This window comes from Castor canadensis, chromosome 11 (assembly GCF_047511655.1).
Source record: "Castor canadensis chromosome 11, mCasCan1.hap1v2, whole genome shotgun sequence".
Classification (NCBI taxonomy): Eukaryota; Metazoa; Chordata; class Mammalia; order Rodentia; family Castoridae; genus Castor; species Castor canadensis.
Window position 1 is genome coordinate 38,319,704 of NC_133396.1, and position 13,553 is coordinate 38,333,256.

General features: G+C 47.4%; 1 long non-coding RNA gene across 1 annotated transcript in view; it reads left to right on the plus strand.

Annotated features, from left to right (window-relative positions):
* The window catches only part of LOC141413784 (uncharacterized), a 40,559-nt gene extending 28,104 nt beyond the window's left edge, over positions 1 to 12,455 (plus strand). The window contains exons 2-3 of the long non-coding RNA XR_012438673.1: positions 9,299 to 11,600; positions 11,688 to 12,455. This is a non-coding gene — a long non-coding RNA (uncharacterized lncRNA). The remainder of the gene's footprint in view (positions 1 to 9,298; positions 11,601 to 11,687) is intronic.
* Positions 12,456 to 13,553: the final 1,098 nt, after the last annotated feature.

Genomic DNA, 13,553 nt, shown 5'->3' on the forward strand with positions numbered 1-13,553 from the left:
AATTGAGTGCGTTGACATTGGGCGCATACAGATTGATGATTATTATTTCCTTTTGGTCTATTTCCCCTTTTATTAGTATGGAATGTCCTTCTTTATCTCGTTTGATCAATATAGGTTTGAAGTCTACTTTGTCAGAGATAAGTATTGCTACTCCTGCCTGTTTTCGGGGGCCATTGGCTTGGTAAATCTTCTTCCAGCCTTTCATCCTAAGCATATGCTTATTTCTGTCGGTGAGATGAGTCTCCTGTAAGCAACAAATTGTTGGATCTTCTTTTTTAATCCATTTTGTCAAACGGTGCCTTTTGATGGGTGAATTAAGTCCATTAACATTAAGCGTTAGTACTGATAGGTATGTGGTGATTCCTGCCGTTTAGTTGTCTTAGTTGTTTGAAGGTTTGATTGTGTGTACCTAACTTGATGTTACTCTCTACTGTCTAGCTTTTTCTTTTCCTGTGGTTTGGTGCTGCCTGCCTTTTCATGGTTAAGTTGGGTGTCACTTTCTGTGTGCAGAATCCCTTGCAGAATCATTTGTAATGGTGGCTTTGTTGTCACATATTGTTTTAGTTTCTGCTTATCATGGAAGACTTTTATTGCTCCATCTATTTTGAATGATAGCTTTTCTGGGTAGAGTATCCTGGGGTTGAAGTTATTTTCATTCAGTGCCCGGAAGATCTCACCCCACGCTCTTCTTGCTTTTAATGTTTCTGTTGACAAGTCTGCTGTGATTTTGATGGGTTTACCTTTGTATGTTACTTGTTTTTTCTCTCTTACAGCCTTCAATATTCTTTCCTTAGTTTCTGAACTTGTTGTTTTAATGATGATATGTCGTGGAGTAGTTCTATTTTGATCTGGTCTGTTTGGTGTCCTGGAGGCCTCTTGCATTTGTATGGGAATACCTTTCTCTAGATTTGGGAGATTTTCCGTTATTATTTTGTTGAATATATTAAGCATTCCCTTCACTTGCACCTCTTCTCCTTCTTCGATGCCCCTGATTCTCAAGTTTGGTCTTTTGATGGAGTCAGTGAGTTCTTGCATTTTCTTTTCACAGGTCTTGAGTTGTTTAATTAATAGTTCTTCAGTTTTTCCTTTAATTACCATTTCATCTTCAAGTTCTGAGATTCTGTCTTCTGTTTGTTCTATTCTGCTGGATTGGCCTTCCGTTTTGTTTTGCAGTTCTGTTTCGTTCTTTTTTCTGAGGTTTTCCATTTCCTGGCAGTTTTCCTCTTTAATGTTGTCTGTTTTTGTCCTGAGTTCATTTATCCATTTATTCATTGTGTCCTCTCTTTCACTTTGGTGTTTATACAGTGCTTCTATGGTTTCCTTTATTTCTTCTTTTGCTTTTTCAAATTCTCTATTTTTGTTGTCTTGGAATTTCTTGAGTGTCTCCTGTACATTTTGGTTGACCCTATCCAGTATCATCTCTATAAAATTCTCATTGAGTACTTGTAGTATGTCTTCTTTTAAATTATTCTTGTGGGCTTCATTGGGTCCTTTGGCATAGTTTATCTTCATTTTGTTGGAGTCTGGATCTGAGTGTCTGTTCTCTTCATTCCCCTCTGGTTCCTGTACTAATTTTTTGCTGTGGGGAAACTGGTTTCCCTGTTTTTTCTGTCTTCCCGTCATTGTCGTTGGTGTTGTTACTGTCCCTGTACTGTGTGCAATTAAGTATTTTCTAGCTTGTAATAATAACAGTGGTAATATTTAGAATGGAAGGGTGAGCTGAGATGGAAAGCAAGAAGTTAAAGAAAAGGGGAAAACAAATATACAGACAAGAGGGAGAAAGCAGAACAAGGTATCAGACAAGAGAGTTTCAAAGATATAAACAGGGAGTGTTAGTGTACTAATCAACAGTAAGCTGAACAGACCTTAGAGAGACAGAGAGAGGATTGAAAATCAAAGATAAAAAAATAAAAAATAAGTAAATGAAAGAAATATCTATATATAAAAATGAACTAAAATAAAATGGAAAATAGAAAATTAAAAAAAAAACAAAAAACTTCCAAGTTTATATGCAATGCAGTTTCAGTCTTAATAATCTGGGTGTCCATCTCAATCTCCAGTCCTGGAGTTGGTGCCTCAGATGTTGTTCTGTAGTTGTCTCATAAAAGGGGATGCATAAAGTAGAACAAAACTACACACATACACACACACACACACACACAAAAAGCCCCACCAAGTGTCCCAAGTTCAAATGCAATACAGTTTCAGTAAGTTTTTCGGCTTGCAGGTGTAATTCGGTTGTTCTCTCATCAAAGGTAGGGAGAAAAAGAAAAAAAAGCATCTGGAGACAGTTCTGAGAGTGGTATCTGCAACTGTGGCTTGCCTGCCTGCTGCTCTCAGCCTGTAGCTGGCGGCGTTATTTATGCAGATCTCTGGGGTGAGCTAGCACTCACCTGGTCCCACAGGCTTTGTTTGTTCAGAGTTCTCCTGTGCGGGAGCCTCTGCTACAGGCTTTCCCCTTTCCAAGCACTGGGAAAGGTGACACTGCACCCGCGTTGTCAGGCCTGGTCCGCGTCTTCCCAAGCCGTATGGGCGCCGGCCACTGGCGGCCCGGGGGCCCTCCTCGTTTCTCATTTAACGTGAAGTGGAGATTCTCTGCGCCAGCTGGAGGTGTGGAGGGGTCAAAGTTATGCCTTTTCTCAGTGATTATGCCTGCAAAGTGTGTCTCCAGCGTCTCTCCACAATTTCACTATCCTAGATAAAATTTAAATGAAGATTTTTAATAGACAAAAGTGAAATAGAGATGTGTGAAAGGGCTAGACTGTGAATTGCACCCAGTATTCTGTTTTCCATGGAAACTAGATAAATGTGGGATTTCATGTTAAGAAAACCTTTCTCTGAAGCTCCCCACCTGGCTGGGAACCAAGGCTGCCTGTCTGAGTCACAGTGACGTGGATCCTCCAGAAAAGAGTGGGATACGTCCTTCTTACTCATGGAATTTCAAACAGCCAAGCTTCTGATAATATTAGGGGGAAATAATTCTGTCAGTGAGAAAGCTCGAGTCACTGGAACGGGTGGTTATGACACTAAATATCTGCCGCCTGTGCTTGGGAGGAACATGGCTTCCTGCTGCCTGTGCAGCTAGCTTTATCTGTGTTAGCTCAGCTGGATCAAAGGCAAGGTAGATGTTTACTTTGAACTCTGAGCTGAGTTTTACTTCTTAAGAGTCGATGAGATGATGCTGTATAAAGGGCCAGGAACAGGCAATAAGGGCTCAATAAATTTCAACCACAATGACTAGCTGTGAATTACCAACTGTATTATTTGACAATGATGGCATTATAGCTACATATTGCAGGAGCCCAAGGGGTAGATAACTGGGGAAGGCAGCCCGGAGGAGATAAAGACTGAGCTGAGTCTTACTGGAGAGTAGGAGCTAACTGAAGAAAGGGAGATGGGCTGGGGCATGGCTCAAGTGGTAGGGTGCTTGCCTTGCAAGCATTAGGTCCCATGTTCAATCCCCAGTACTGCCAAAGAAGGAGAGAAGGATGATCTACACATAGAGAACAGAATGAGAAGAGGCACAGAGGCAATATGTGCTAAAGCAGTCAGCGAGGGCCGCAGCCTCAGAGATGGAGAAGTGTGTGGAACCAGAAAGGCAAGCCTGTTTCTTGAGAAACAAGCCTTTCCACCATGAGTATTGATCCTGATTTTATAGAGGACACAGTCCCAGCATGAATCACCTGACTTTGGATGATGGAGCTCAGCTAACTCTTTGAGTCACAGGCTAAACTACTGAGGCCCAGATGGGGCAGGTGCTCACCTGGGTTGTCCTGCAGGGAGGGAGGGTTTGGGGGGCTGGCACTCAAACCTGGTCTTCCACTCCATGCCCAGTGCTTCTTCTAGGCTACTCGCCACTTTCTCTCACTGGGAGTCCAGCTTCTAACTGACCTTGTTCTTGCATCCTTTGATCCCAGAAAGTGTTTGTGGGGGCTCCAGATGCCTCTTGGTGTCTGGTGAGATAAGGTTTTTTCAACCTTGAGTCTGGCAATGGAAAGGAAGACAGGAAAAGTTCCCTTCTTGCCAGGGCCTAAAAAAGGTTGAAGCTCTTCTCCCTACCCTCTACCTCCTACCTTCACTCACCCCACAAGTCCTCCCTGGGAACACTGGATGATTGAGGGAATCTTGGGGGTTAAGAGGGAGGGAGAGGGCTGGAGGAGGTCACTGGGGTATGATGGAGTCTTCTTGGCAGAGCAGGCAGGGAACTTCTGCCTTTAAATATATTGAAATAACAAGACATAAGAAGCACAAAAACCATCCCTGTAATGTAGATGGTACATGTTCTCTTCCCATCTATGTCCATCTCCCCTCACTGGAGTTCCAGCCCTAGGAGCCAGGCTCACACCAGGAAGCTGGGACCAGAGCTTCTGTGGACTTTCCAAGTGTGTTTACTCACATTCCTATGGCCTCCTAGGCCAGGCTGAGCCTTCCAGTGTCAGCTGAGAAAGAACAAAGGCAGCCCTTGACATCCAGAACTGATCTGACATTACAGCCAGACCTCAGTCTCAGTGTTGTTCCTAACGAGGTCTGACACTCAGCCAGATCACTTTGTTCTCCTGTTGGACATAAACAGTCTCACAGAATACCAACTTCAGATAAGGTTACTCTGGGGCTATGATAAAATGAGACAAAACAAAGCTGTTTCATAATTTTGACTAAGCACAGACAAAAACATAGTTATTGTACCACCCATAAAATACCAAATAGACCCCTGTCTTGGCTGAAATGAATGCTTTATTTTTCAACAGCTTTACTGAGATACAATTCACATACCAAGCAATACCTTTTAAAGTGTACAATTCAATGGCTTTTAGTGTATTCGGAGTTGTGCAACCATTGGCATGTCTGTTAGTCCATTTTTCTTTTTTTTTAATTTTATTTGTTTATTTATTGGCAGTATGGGAGTTTGAACTCAGGGTCTCACACATTTTAGGCAGGCACTCTACCACTTGAGCCATTCCTCCACTTTTCAAAATTATAATGAAATACCTGAAGCAGGCTATTTTACAAAGAAAAGAGGTTTATTTTTGACTCACAGTTCTGGAGGCTGGAAGACCAAGCAGAATGACACAGTTCTTTGCCAGGGCTCCCCTTGGCTACATGTCTAATTCTGCATGTCTAGTCTCCATCCCTCTTCCTACAAAGCCAACAAGCTTCAATCATGAGAGATCTTTGCCTAATTGTAAGAGATTCTTAAGCTGCTTTTACAATGAACTAAATGCAGAGAAAAGCTTGGCATTCCTGACTCAGTTTTGTATCTGTTTTACTCTAAGACATTCTTTTTGCACACTTTGCAGTCATCTTGGATTACAGGGGAAGGATAGAACTGATTGCATCTTTGTGACAAGGGACCTAAACTATCCCTAACAATAAAGCTTCCTCAGTTTAGACCACTTGTCAGGTGACAATGATTCTGGATAACAACTTCTCTTTCTCCCAGCTAAGGTAACAGATTTGAAAAAGGATTCCAGTAGGAAAAAATATATATGCTTTTTAGGGATTAAAAATGGACAAAAAAGCCTGGCACCAGTGGCTCATGTCTATAATCCTAGCTACTCAGGAGGCAGAGATCAGGAGGGTAGAGGTTCAAAGCCAGCCTAGGCAAATAGTTCATGAGACCCTATCTCAAAAAAACTCATCACAAAAAAGTGCTGGTGGAATGGCTCAAGTGTAGGCTCTGAGCTCCCACCCCAGAACCACAAAAAGAAAAAAAAAGACTAAAAAAAGATTCCACCTGCCCAGCAATCTGAACTGTATCCTAACACTGGTATTTCAGGAAAAGGAAAAAAAAAGTGAAAGTTAACAAAATGTTCTAGAGTTTGAAAATGCTATGTGTTTCTAAGGGACCCAGGAGGTTTTCCAACTCCTTTCACACCTACTTCCCACTTCTGTAGCCCTGCTCTCTAAATTCCTAATCAGAATTCCCTGTGTTGTTAGCCTGGGCACAAACTATTGCCACTGCCTGAACCCACCCTGAAAATATTTCAAAGGATAGAAATGGCTCATCCCTTTGCTATGAATGTTCAATACCCCTTTGGTGGCACCAGAGAGGCTGCTTTCAGAGCTGGGCACAATGTATGACACTCAGGAAGTATTAAAGGTTAGATAGCTTGATGGACCAATAGTCAAGTCCCACACTGAGTTGTGAGGACCGCCAGCAGCAGCAAGGTGAGCAAAACCAAAGGAACCTTTTTGTCTGGGCCTAGCTCAGGTAAACTGACAGCCCAGCCAGGACAATGGAGGAAACCCCAAGCCAGGAATGGAGATGGCTCCTGCCAGAAGGGTCCACACCACACCTCAAAGTCTTCCATAATCTTTTTCCTCCTCTTCCTGCCACCCTATATTTTTCCTTCCCTGCCTTGTCAAATGTCACCCAGGACAACATATGCCCCCACTCCTAGTGCTCAGGAACAGAGAACCTGCTGTTTTGAATTTCTGCCTCCACCAAGACTCTTTCCACCCAATCTACTTGAAACCCCTCTGAATTTTTAAGCCCCCCATGTCACCATTGCTTCTCACAGGCTTTTAACTATACCAAAAAGAACTGAAATCGTTTCTCCCTTTCTTTCCTGAGTTTCAGGTTTACATTGCTCTGAGACACTCTCAGAAACACAGCACCTCTATTTTAGTGACAGTGAAACTGGCTGTATAAAGCTTGTGTGTAAGGCAGGGGACCTGCTGGTTAGGGAAGGAATTGATGAGAGAAATTTTGAAGATCAAATCAACAACTAAAAAAAAAAACCTCTAAGGGGAGCAATACTCAGATTAGGAGCACTGCACTAGACATTAGGGAGCCACCGAATTTTCACCAGAGGAGTGGCTTGATCAGATCTCCGCATTTCAGGACCTCGCGCTGGCTGGAGCCCCCCCAGGCGGTAGTGAACGGGAAAGGGAATAGAGGTTCAGGAACCTAGGCCGCAGAGCTTGCTCTCAGAAGGAAGGGCTACTTGCAATTGATTTCTTTTGAAATGCACACTTGCTGAAAAACACTGCTTGAAAAGAGAGACTGGAGCGGAGGAGTCTCAATGACAGAGGCAATAAAGCCAAGTCTGGGAAAAGCCTCTGAGGATGCTGAGCAGGAGCCTGACAGAGGAGGATTTAAAACGTGGAGAGGAGTGAGGACACCCTCCCTTCCCGGGACCCCACGGGGCATACAGTGGCCAGACCACGCAGGGACAGTGCACCTGCCGCGCCACGCGGGAATCCGCCCCGGGCCTTGGTGCTCAGGTCCGCAGCCCCTCTCACTAGCAACCCGCATGCGCAGCTCTTTGAGCCAATCAGCGCTCAGCAGTGCCGGCAGGGCGGCCAATGGCCTGATCCTGCAGGGAGACTTAGAAGTAAAGCGCGGTGCCGGTGACCGGCGCGCGCTCCACGGGACTGGAAGCTGTTGCTGAGTGGTGGTGTTCAATAGCTGCTTCGTGGATTGCTGGGAGACCCAGTTTCTTTGGCGTGGACCAAAGGTCCTAGGAAAAAAACATTTAATTCCTGGCCCTCCTATCTCGGTGTAGCTTGGGGCAAGCCATCTATTCCTTCTAGATCTATCTCTCTACCTATAAAATGAACGAGGGAACAAAATGATTTCTACTGGGCCTGCAAACCCAAGATCATCGCCTGCGCCTCACTCTGGCAGGGTGCTCTGAAGATTTGCCTGCAGTAGTAACACGCCCTCCACCAGGCTCTTTTCCGTTCTGGACGCCATCGCTATGGAAAACGATACTTTGGAAAAAGAAAGACGAAACTTGGTGATAGATAAATATTTATTGTGCTTCTGGTGCCTCGTACCAGTCTGATTTTGGAGCCCCTGAGAGAAATAGGCATGGTCCTCGCACACCACACACACACACACACACACACACACACACACACACACACACACCAGTTAAGGGCAGCTATATCTCCCCCATGAGACTTTTAGATCCTCTGAGAGGCGAGCCTTACGCTCACCAGGCTGCTGTCCTCGGGAACTCTGTTCTCCTTTCTCTGCAGTGTCCACATGTTGCTCCACAGACCTGCAGACCTGTGACGCCGCCCCTCCTCACACCTCACCCCCAACCACAGGCCCATGTAGGCCAGGGATCAACTTGAACTCCTAGCTCAGACACTGGCCCTCACCGCCCACAGACATGCAAAGGAGCCAGTGGCTCCTTCTTCCCTGAGGAAGGCCAGTGTCTCCTGACTATTCAACCTGGAAAGGACCTTGGAAGTTTGGTGAGCACTTAGCACTCTGACTCAGCCAGAATGTAGTGAGCCAGCCTCTCGGCTCCCCTGGGCCTGCCACCTTGCTGGTTTTTTGCTTTGTTTTGTTTGGGGCCCTGGGGATCAGAACCCAGACACCTTGTGCATGCTAGGCTAGTGCTCTGCAGTGATCTACATCCCCAGCCCTTCTTTTTTGTTTTTGTTTTGGGGCTTTCTTGGTGTTACTGGAGTTTGACTCTGTGGTTTGTGCTTGCTAGGCAGGTGCTCTAGCACTGGAGCCACACCCCTGTCCTTTTTTGCTGTAGTTATTTTTTGGATAGGATCTCATATTTTTTTGCCCTGGGCCAGCCTTGGACTGCAGTTCTCCTACATAGCTGGGATCACAGACATGTTCCACCACACTTGGCTTGTTGATTGAGATGGGGTCTAGATAACTTTTTGCCTGGGCCGGCCTTGAACTTTGATCTTTTCTATCCTCCTAATTTCCACCTCACGAGTAGCTGGGATTACAGGCGTGAACCTCTGCTCCCAGTACCAGCTCTTGATTTTTTTTTTTAAACCAGGTCTCACTATATAGCCCAGGCTGGCTTCAAATTTGCAATTCTCCTCTCTCTGCCTCCCAAGTACTGGGATTACATATGTGTACCACCATACCTGGCCCTGTTGGAATTCTTTTGCAGAAGCTTGTCTTTTTTTTTTTTTTTTTTGGTGGGACCGGCATTTGAACTCAGAACTTTCCATTTGCAAAGCAGGCACTCTACTGCTTTGAGCCACACCCACAAACCATTTTGCCCTGATTATTTTGGAGATGGGTTCTCTCAAACTATTTGCCCAGGCTGGGCTTCATCTGTGATCCTCCTGATCTCAACCTCTCAAGTAGCTAGGATTACTGGCAGAGATTTGTCTTGAGGTAACCAGATAGACTATGCAACATAGCCATCAAGGCTCCACCAAATCCATAGAGACACAAAGCAGATTAATGATTGCCTGGAACTGGTGGTATTGGTGACTGCTGATGGGTATGGGGTGGGGGGGTTGGGCATATCCTATGTAGAAGGACAGCAGTGAGCCACCAAAGTGCTGTTTTGGCTTCTCATTGCAGAGGTGGACCCAAGGCTGTGACAAGCTGCTGTTGGGGAAGAATGTGAAACTAAACATCCAACAGGCTTGGGAGAATGAGGGACAATGGGGGACCATGGCAGGAACCACCGGGACAGGGCTTTTCGGAAGCCAGGGTGAGACTCATCCTGCTAAACTGAATGATTGCCAGCTGCACTACCCACCTATGACCACCATGAGCTAAAAGAAGCCCACACCTAGAGCACCTGGGAATAGCAATGGTAGCATCACAGGGGCAGTGATCAGAGCACATCCCACCCCAAGGCCTTCTCTTCCTGGCTCCCCTGCCAGACCAAAGCAATCAGAAAGGGCCAGTGGGGATCCAACTTGTGACTACAGCTATCTTGGTCATAACAGCTACCTGGCCTACCAGGTGACCCTGACACAAATTCCAAGCCCTATAGGAAAAACAAAGTCATTCAGTCAGCCATGCATTTCATGATACAGATTTTTCCTTTTTTTTTTTTTTTTTTTTGACAGCATTGGAATTTGAACTGAGGGCCTCATACTTGCTAGGCAGGCACTCTTTCTGCTTGAGACACTCCACCAGCCCTGTTTTTGTGATTTTTTTGGGGGGAAGATAGGGTTTTGAGAAGTATTTGCCCACGGCTGGCTTTCACAATCCTCCTGAGTAGGTAAGATTACAGGCAGGAGCCACGGGTGGCGCCTGGCTCCAGACTGTTTCTTAACTGATGTTTGATATGTTAATCGTTGTTTTTTGTTTGTTTCTTGAGACAGGGTCTTGCAGGCCTGTGCCATCACACCCCGTGTGACTACTTTTTAACATGTTTTCAAGATTCATCCATGTTGTAGCATGTATCGAAATTTCCTTCTTTTTTATAACTGAATAATAGTCTATTGTATGGACATACCACATTTATTTATCCATTCATTTTTTTGGGCTGTTTCTGCTTTTTGACTATTGCAAACAATGCTGCTAAGAGCAGTCCATGTACAAGCTTTTGTGTGGACATAAGTCTTCACTTCTCTTTCTCTCTATTTTTTATTTTGCAGTACTGGGGCTTGAACTAGGGACCTTCACCTTGAGCCACTCCACCAGCTCTTTTTGTGACAGGTATTTTTGAGAACTATTTGGGTCTCGAGAACTATTTGCCCTGGCTGGCTTTGAACAGAGACTCTCCTGATCCCTGCCTCCTGTGTAGCTAGGATTATAGGTGTGAGCCACTGGCGCACGGCAAGTCTTCACTTCTTTTGAATATGTGCCTATGAGTACAACTGATGCTCGTGTGATAACTCTGTGTTTAGTCTATTGAGAAACTCAGTGGCATTTTCTTCCCCAGTAGATCAGGCTGACAATATACCAGTTCCACTGGGTGCGAGCCCTTCGTGAACCTTGGCCCAGTGCTGGGGGCCGGGACCAATCCAGATTCTGCATCACTCGGCAGGTACAGCCAAAACTTGGTCCTGCTGCACCTCAAGACCTGGGAGGCAGAGCGTGGTTGCGCTTGATCAGCGTCTGTCCAGGAAGGGCTGAGGCTGCTGGGATCTCTGATTTCTGGCTGCTTCCTGGGCCACTGGGAGACCGAATATTCTAGAGGAAGAAGGTTATTCTACCCTCCACCCCCCACTGCTCACATGTCAGTAAAAGTCTGAGATTGGCCTTCCCCTACCAGCTATGTTATAGGGAACAAGTCACAGTCCCATCTCTAAGCCTGTAGCTCCATCTATAAAATAAATTCAGTGTTCCCAGGTCCCGGGGTTCATGAACTGCCAGTGCATCCTGAAACCTGGATAAACCTGGATGTGAGCCAAGGGCAATTGTTTCAGTGAATCCAGCTCTGGCTGATTGTGAGCCTTCTTCTCTGCCAGGCTCCCCTCAGCACAGGCTGCCTGTAGCTGCAGTAAAGTGAGGCCAGGCTGACTCACTGACCAGTATCTGGGGAGTCCTGCGTATGCCCAGTCCTGCTGTAGAAGAAGCCGATGTAGCTCCTGCTCTGAGTGGCTCAGGGCCTCAGGGTTGGGGGAGACTGGCCTAAGAGGCAAAAGACATCCCCAGTCCCCAGTGACATCTGCCATGAAGCAGGGAGTCTGACTGAGGGGCTTGGTGGGAAGGGTCAGGGAACACTGCAACTGGGTGGGACTCTTTAGTCTCCAGGGGATGGATGAAGGAGCTAGGTCTGAAGTTTGACAGGGAAGGGAAGGAAGGTTTTTCCCAGCAGATGGAATCAGACGTTCCAACAGGCTGAGATAGCCAGGAGGTGTGTTCTGATCCTCTCCCCAGGAGTGCCCGAGGAGCTGAGGAACCAGCAGAGAGGAGGGAGCAGGTAAGGCGAGTGTGACTGGCTTTGACAGCTAGTGTGATACGGAGTGCAGTTAAGGCTTCACCGGAGCCCTATGCCTTATTCCTGCAGGGTAGAAAGACACCTGGTGCGACAGCCATAAACTGCTTCAGGCATCCTCAAGAGCCTCCCCTTCCGGTCCCAGCGCTGCCCGGCGATGGCGCACCCCCCACTGACCCCTGGGGGCGCTGCGGACCTTGTAACTGAGGCAGTGACACTGACCCGGGAGGCAGAGAGCTCTGAGGACAAGCAGCAGAATCTTAGATTCCGGTCATGGCTCAAAGCTCCGCTAGCTGTGTGACTTGGAGATGTTGACCACCCTCTCTGAACTCCCTGGGGAATTACAGTGGGTATTCCAGCCTACTTCTCTCCGCTGCCGTGACACTCAGAGGACACTGTGTGGAAGTTTTGTAATCCTAACCCTACAGAGGGCTTTTTACAGGGTTCCCAGAGACCATCTTTAACTTCCCCCGCTGTCTGTCACCAGATCAGCGCTGCAGGACCACTTTGCCTCGCTCCCCTCAAGCAGCCCTTCCGCACCTCCGGTTCCCCCCAAGGATGTCTGTCCTCCTCTTGCCTTTTAACTTGGGACGGGACGTTGAACCTGTCCGTCTGCACCTGCGGGATCCCAAAGGTCCATCCCTCCCCCGGCGTCTACAGTGGGATTCCAAGAGCACCAGAGTCTCCAGGGGCTTAACCCTGGCTCCCCTGCAGACCCCCAGGCTTTGGAGAACTGGAGCACCTGCCCTGGGGAGGGGGTGGCTCTTCCTCGCTTCCTCCCTCCCACTCCTCATCCTTGACCTAAACTCGGCCTCAGGCTCCACACAGCCTCGGCCCCGTCGGGATTCCAGGGTAAAGATCGGGGTGCGAGGAGGAGAGCGGGAAGCCGGCCTGCTACCGCCTGCAGACCGCTTCCGAGGCGGCATGCGGGGTGCTGTCCACCCAGTGGTGCTGAAGCGCCCCAGGCCCCTCTGTGGCCGACTGGGAGCCGCGTCCCCCTAGAGCCTCCACTCAGGATGTGACCTGGACTCCAGGACTCGTCCATACCGGTCCGATAACCAGCATGAATCATCTGCCTCCACAGTTCAGACCCCCGCTGGTTTGAACTGGAATCAACACGGAAGGACGAGTTTGCCTGAGGTTCAGCCAAGGTTCACCACCTGACCAGACCCAGGCAGCTCGGGTGAAGGTGGGCAAAGCCGGAGGAACCCCATGCAGGTGGTTTTTCACGCACTGTGGCACAGTCCCCGCCCACTGTAGACTTACTCCATGAATGGGGGCTTGGGGGGGGTGTGGATGGCCCAGGGGACCGTTTCCAGGGACTCAACCCCTCTTACAGCAACCACTCTGTGCAGACACTGCTCCTGCTAGAAAAGGGAGAAAAGTTCTGCATCTTTCATGCACTGAGAATGGTGTCCTTTGACTGGGTGACTCCTCCAGATGGTAAGGATGTACTTGTCCTTCGTGTTCCAACATCTGGCAAGCAGTGAGGTTCAACCATTCCTAATGAAGGGGAGTGCAATAGAGTGCGATAGAGAAGCTCGAGAAGTGGAGTACAACTCAAATAGGAACTAGTTCAGAAAAGAAGGTTCCCTAGCTCAGGGAGGTGACTCATGTCTGTAATCTCAGCTACTTGGGAGGCAGAGATCCGGAGGACATCATTGGAGGCCAGCCCAGTCAAAAGTTAACGAGACCCCATCTCAGTTGGGGCATGGTGGTATGAGCCTGTCATCCGAGCTATGGGGAAGCCATAGGTAAAAAGATGAGGTCTGAGGTTCGCCCTGGACAAAAACACGGACTCTATCTGTTCTATCTGAAAAATAACCTTAAAAAAAGGGGTTGGGGCATGGCTCAAGTGATAGAGCATCTGTCTAGCAAGCACAAGGCTCTGAGTTCAAGGTCCAGTACCGCAAAAAAAGAAAAGGATAAAAGAGGGTC